Source organism: Leptonychotes weddellii, chromosome 12 (genome assembly GCF_054177405.1).
Source record: "Leptonychotes weddellii isolate Sample4059 chromosome 12, ASM5417740v2, whole genome shotgun sequence".
Lineage (NCBI taxonomy): Eukaryota > Metazoa > Chordata > Mammalia > Carnivora > Phocidae > Leptonychotes > Leptonychotes weddellii.
This window is the reverse complement of record NC_138380.1, coordinates 73,271,520-73,278,766: the sequence shown is the minus strand read 5'-3', so window position 1 is coordinate 73,278,766 and position 7,247 is coordinate 73,271,520. Positions and strand designations below refer to the sequence as shown.

General features: G+C 34.4%; 1 pseudogene; it reads right to left on the bottom strand.

Moving 5' to 3' along the window:
• Positions 1-2,520: 2,520 nt before the first annotated feature.
• LOC102740428 (small ubiquitin-related modifier 2 pseudogene) lies at positions 2,521-2,912 on the bottom strand (annotated as a pseudogene).
• Between the last annotated feature and the right edge of the window lie 4,335 nt (positions 2,913-7,247).

Genomic DNA, 7,247 nt, shown 5'->3' with positions numbered 1-7,247 from the left:
AGTTCTATTAACCATTGCATCAAAAAATATAAGATACCTAGGAATAAATCTAAATGTTTTATAAGACTCCAGTAAGAAAACAAATCATTACAGGGATATTTTAGATTTTAAAATTAATATTGAGATAAAAGCGCCAAAAATAGGAAAATATTGAAGGAGAATATTGGAGGACTTAGTCTATGGTCTATATAAAATTAATGTAAAGGCATAATAAGTAAGATTTTGTTATATTGTTACAATATTAGCTAAAACAATACAGTATTATAGAGTCCAGAAATCGATGTACATAAAACAAAAACAAACTGAAGAATAATAGGGGAAATGATGACCTTTCTAATAAACAACCTAAGTATCTATTAATAATAGAATAGGTCAAAAAAATAGGTGTATTCATATAATGAAATATTATACAACATAGTGGTTCTGAAAGGGTGGTTAGGGGTACCTTAAGAGTCCCTGAGGCTCTTGCAGGTGATCTACAAAGGGAAAATTGTCTTGATAATAATACCAAGATATATGTGCCATCTTCACTGTTATTCTTTCACAAGTGTTCAGAGTATTATTCCACTTATATGAAGTTCAAGACCAGGTGAAATTAATCTCATATGGCAAAAATAAGAAATTAGTTGTATCCAGGGATACAAGTGGAAGATGTATGAGGGATGACAGATTTAGTACAGTTTCTGTTCCCCATTTTAATTTACCTTTAAGAAATTACACTTACAGAGCTTCTGTAGTGTCAAAGAATATCCATAATAATCTGAAAAAGACATTAAAACAACTTTCCTTTTCCAACTACATATTTGCATGAGACTACATTTCCTTCAAACTATTCAACCAGACAACTTATAGCAACAGATTAAATGCAGAAGCTGATATAAAATCCAGCTTTCTTCTATTAATACAGATATTAAAGAGATTTGAAAAAATGTTAAACAATGCCACTCTTCTCATAATTTTGTTTGGAAAATATAGTTATTCTTCACACAAAAAAAATGTTGCCATGATTATTTCATTATTACTGTATTAAGTTAATAAATACTGAAAAAACTTTAGTTTTTAACACAATGGATGTATATGTTTATTTTATGATAATCTGTTGCTCTGTACACTCTTGACACATACACTTTTGTGTGTATATTTTGACTAAATGTTTAAGATTAATTAGAAAAAAAGAATAATTAGGAAAACAAGAATATTTAATTAGGGGTAATGATTTTATATTATAGGAGAAGATTTTCCAAGTCCTTTTCCATTAAAATATCACCCATTTTTCAATTATAAGTTTTAAAAAATTCTTGGGTGTTTACCCAAAGAATACAAAAACACTAATTTGAAAGGATATATGCACCCTTATGTTTACTGCAACATTATGTACAATAACCAAATTATGGAAGCAGCCCAAATGTACATCAAAAGATGAATGGATAATGAAGATGTGGTATGTATATAAAGGAGTATTATTAGGCTATAAAAAGAGTTAAATCTTGCCATTTGCAACAACATGTATTATGGATCTAGAGAGTACAACGCTAAGTCAGAGAAATACAAATACCATATGACTGTACTCATATGTGGAATTCAAGAAACAAAATAAATGAACAAAGAGGAAAAAAGACGAATAAAAAAACAGACTTAACTATACCGAACAGATGGTTACCAGAGGGGAACTGGATGGGAGGGATAGGTGAAATAGGTGAAGGGGATTAAGAGTACATTTATCTTGATGAGCACTGAATAATATATAGGATTGATGAACCATTATATTGTACACCTGAAACTAATATAATACTGTATGTTAACTATACTGGAATTAAAATTTAAATAAATAAATAAAGTTTTAGAGAATTCTTGATTACTATTATCAGGAAATAAATAGAGCCTTCTAGGATTAGAAACATCAACTTCATTTCCTCTTCATTACTCTTCTTTTCCATATTTTTTTTTCATTTTAAACAAGAAGTTTATTTAAGCAACAAGACGCTTGACTTGAAGGGAAAACTATCTACGATTCATTTCTTTTAGAGTAATTTATCCCTACTTAAAGACAGGTTGCCCTACATGTAACAGCTACGAACAAAAAAGTTATAAAATTGTCCTTGGTTTTACAATGATAAATGAAAAACATTAAAATTCTCCAATCGAACAAGGTATGCAAGGATTTTTATGTTGTTCTTTTTTTGTTAAACTGTGAGAGCAAAATAACTTGCTGGAATATAAAGATAAGAGCTGACTGAGCATGCCACTAACGGAGAGAGGGGGTATTTTCACAGAAGCAGTATTTTCCCCCATCCCATCTCCATTTGATGTCGATCAAAACATACCATTGGCCATTTAGTTAAAAAAAATGCAATATGCTTGTGCACATACACAGTTACTTTATGTACAATAAAGGAATGGGGAAGGGAGAAAATGAAAGAATAGAGAAAACTATACTGTAGTAGTCAGGATGTGGTAGAACCAAATTGCGGCTTTCTAATTGAGAATGTCTCCTTGATCTGGAGGAACAGAGTTCTGGAATAAAGTAGCAGGTTCCCTTTTTAGTAGACACCTCCTGTCTGCTGCTGGAACACATCAATTGTATCTTCATCCTCCATTTCCAACTGTGCAGGTGTGTCTGTTTCATTGATTGGCTGCCCATCAAATCGGAATCTGATCTGCCTCATTGACAAACCCTGTCGTTCACAATAGGCTTTCATTAGATTACTAAGTGGTGTGTGCCTCTTAATCGTAAACTGCACCACAGAACCATCCTGCCCCGCCACCTTCAAATTAATATGATCGTTGTTCTCAGTCTTGACTCCTTCCTTGGGCTTTTCGTCGGCCATGGCGAGCGCCCGAGTCTCCGCAGCTGCCGCTGCACGAAAGAGGTACCAGGTCCGCACCGAACGAGCACGCAAGCAGCGCCAGGAGCGGCAGAAGAAGGAGGCGGCGGCGGTGGAGGAGGGAGAGCCTCTTGTCCATTTTTGATCATAGGTAGAGACTAAAATGTATTACTAAAGCTCTTATAACTTTTCATGAGGTAATCATTTGTCTGTCCTTTAACCATTCTGTTATCTGAATTAATAAAGCAATCAAACATTTTTTTTTTTAATTCAATTTCAGGCTGGTTACACAAACTGATCTCACTTGAGATGATTACCAGCAGTGGAGATAGTATTTCAATACAATCAAAGATTAGCTGTGGAACACATGAAAAAACCTCAAGTTTTCCAGATCCTAGTACAAAGATGTCAAGGAGAATAAACTAGGGTCTTGGAGAGAAATAAGAGATTAATTGATACTGGGAATGAATAACAAATATTTTTATCTCCTACTATGTACAGAAACTGTCTAAATTTATATTAATGTTGAAAATAACACTGTGAAATAGGTGATATTTTTTTCCCTGTTGGAATTTGTCAAAGAGGCTTTCATATCACTATCAATGATCTAGCCAACATTGGTGGCCTTCCAGTTCATTATAAATGTATCACAGTCACCAGAAGTGATTTAAATATGGTAAATCTCTAATCATGGCACAGTTGATATTCTGTAGTCACTAGAATTAGAGATTTAAAGACATAGAAACCAAGTTGGTTCTGCTTAAAGAAAAAAATATTCAGTAAGTCAACCAATACTGGAGATCTTTGGTGCCCCCAAATGATCCATAGACTAAAACATATGAGAACTAGCATTCTAGAAGATATGAGAACTAGTATTCTAGAAGATACTTCCTTAATTAAAATTCTTTTGAATTCCATATAATCACATTTCAGCAACTTTATCCTTTGAATGAATGAATTCTTTCTAGATGTAAGTGGCTCTTCACTTGTGTCTCCTGATTTGGACACACTTATAAGGGTTATATAATATATTTCATTTTTAATTGCAGAAGCTTCAATAGTCAGATTAAAGAATTAGAGGTAGAAAATAATAGGAAACTTATTTTTTCCATTTTCTCTCTTCTCTCTTTCCTTCAAATCCTTTCTTTCTCTTTTTCTTTCTTTCTTTCTTTCTTTCTTTCTTTCTTTCTTTCTTTCTTTCTTTCTTTCTTCCTTTCTCTTTCTTTCTTTCTTTTCTTCCTTTCTTCCTTCCTTTCTTTCTTTCTTTCTTTCTTTCAAATACTTTCAACATTTTCTGTCAGGATCCAGTATTAACTTTCACTTAACAGCAATCTCAAAAGTATGCCTCTTAGTCAACTCCCTAGAGGAAATGGTAAACCAATAAAAACAGAGACAGTACAATCATTTTTGGCATGAGAGCATAACTTATTTGAACACATCAGGAGGCATCAATAAAATATAGTGATGCACAAGATAAATGGAAATATGATATCCTGTACAGTTATAGATTAAAGAGTGTCTCTTCTAATATACATGTCAGTCTAACAAGGAGATGGTCTAAAGGACTCTGGTGTCTATCAGGCCATGGAGTCATCCTGGGAAGATATAGTACAGATTATTTAGAGATCCACAAATAGAATACTGCAAATAAACAGAGGGATTTATGTCTTTATGGATTTCAAGATACAACATTTCAATTAGAGAATTGTTTAACCTTGTGGAATGTCACAGGGTACAGATTTTAAAAATACCTTAGTTGTGGGTTGCCTGCGTGGCCCACTTGGTTAAGCATCTGCCCTCGGCTCAGGTCATGATCCCAGGGTCCCAGGATCAAGCCCCACATCAGGTTCCCAGCTCAGCGGGGAGCCTGCTTCTCCCTCTCCCTCTGCCTCTCCCCCGACTCGAGCTCTCTCTTGCTCTCAAATAAATAAAATCTTTCAAAAAAATATACCTTAGTTGAAGTGGTCATTTATGAGATACTTAACTACTTGATTAAATAGATATATTTAAATATCTAAGATAAGAAAAAAGAAAGAAAATTCCAGATACAGGGGCGCCTGAGTGGCTCAGTAATTCAGCATCTGCCTTCAGCTCAGGTCATGATCCTGGGATCCTGGGATCAAGCCCCGCATCGGGCTCCCTGCTCCGTAGGAAGCCTGCTTCTCCCTCTCCCACTCCCCCTGCTTGTGTTCCATCTCTTGCTGTGTCTCTCTCTCTGTCAAATAAATAAAAAAAAATCTTTAAAAAAAGAAAATTCCAAATACCTATCACAGAACATTAATAGGAAAGTTGACTAGATCATCTGAGATAATATCTATGTGCTAGGTAAACCCTCAAACCAATTGCTTTCTATCAAAATAATATCAAGCCCTGTGTTGGGCTCCATGCTCAGCATGGAGTCTGCTTCAGATTCTCTCTCCCTCTCCCTCTATCCTTTCTGCTCCTGCTTTCTCCCTCTCTAAAATAAATATATAAATCTTAAAAATAAATTTTCTTTTTAAGTAATCTCTATACCCAGTGTGGGGCTCAAAGTTACAACCTTGAGATCTAGAGTCACATGCTCTACAAATTGAGCTAGCCAGGTACCCCTCACTTTATTTTGAATATTACAATATCATAACCCACAAGACAAATGACATACAATTCACCTTTGAACAACACAGGGGTTTAGGTGCCAACCTCCCATGCAGTCAAAAATCCATCTACAATTTTTCAGTCCCCCAAAACTTAACCTCTAATAGTCTACTGTTGACTGGAAGGAAGCCTTACCCATAACATACACAGTTGATTAATACATATTTTGCATGTTATATGCATTATATACTCTATTCTTAAAATTAAGTAAGCTAAAGAAAATAAAGTAACTAAGAAAATAATAAGAAAATACTGTACTGTATCAGTGCTCTAAGTTTACATCATCCGTTTACAAGATAAATCATCTGTCTGTCAGTACCTACAGCCATATTGTGTTATATGATACAAAATACTGTAGATGTTACACATACAATTAACATTAGACATCAAAAATGAAAAGATAATGTGAAAAAATTTTTATGTACAAGTATAACAATTCATGCATTGATAATGAAGAAGTGATATGATTGCTTTATGGTAGCCTAGTGTAATCTATATGATTGCTCAGGTAGCCTAGCCTATACAATAATGAGTGAATCCTTATAAAATTTTTATGGCATACATCATTACAGTCACTCATAATATAGTATTGGAAACAATATTATATTGAAAAAAATGTAGCTGTGATGTAAGGCTGATTCACAGTTTCTCCAAGTAATAGGAAAGTTTTCCTATTAAGAGAAATGCCTATTGTACAATAATATAATTCTTTGAAAGCAGAGTTATAAAATAGCAAGTAAACTAACACATTTTTAATTTTATATTAACTATCACTCACCTTATGTCTGTATAAGAATAGGCTATCCACTTCCATACAAGTCTTGCACACAATTTTCTATGCTGAATAGTTAAGTGATAAAGATGATGATGATGATGATGATAATGATGACCCAGAAACATCTCATACAGTCCTTGCCTTACAGTTACTAGATTTTCACACAAAGATACTCACACCTATACAACAGGTAAGTTTATTAACTGTACAGCATGATGATTATTTACTGCTCATTAAGTGGAAGTGCATCATCATAAAAGTCTTCATTCTTTTGCTTTTTCATGTATGTAAAAATGTTTCTATATGATACCAATGTTTATTCCGCCATCTGCTTTAGTTTCAGTGCCCATATCATAGAAGAGTCTATGTCATAAAAGAAATCAAAAGCAGTCTTGAATAGTCAGAACCCTTGTGCCAGATTGTCTAATGTCCATTTGTTTTCTGGCACTGCTTCTTCTATGACTTCTTCCTCATCATCTGGCACTGGTATGAGAGCACTCATCTCCATCAAGTCATCAGTTAATTCCTCTGGTGTGGTTTCTCGAGTTTCTCCAAGATCTGTATCTTGAAACTCTTCACCACCCACCTTTTTTTGTCATAGTCACAATCTCTTTCATGATTTCCTTGATTGGCTCTGTCTATAAATTCTGTGAAGTCATACACAACATCTGGACACAGTTGTTGGTTCCTCCCCACCTATAGAAATTTGTTTCAGGCTTGATAGCTTTCACAGCATTTATTTTATTTTATTTTGTTATGTTATGTTAGTCACCATACAATACTTTATTTTGTTATGTTATGTTAGTCACCATACAATACATCATTAGTTTTTGATGTGGTGATCCACGATTCATTGTTTTCGCATAACACCCAGCGCTCCATTCAGTACGTGCCCTCCTTAATACCCATCACCAGTCTAACCCATCCTGCCACCCCCTTTCCCTCTAAAACCCTCAGTTTGTTTCTCAGAGTCCATAGTCTCTCATGGTTCATCTCTCCCTCCAATTTCCCCC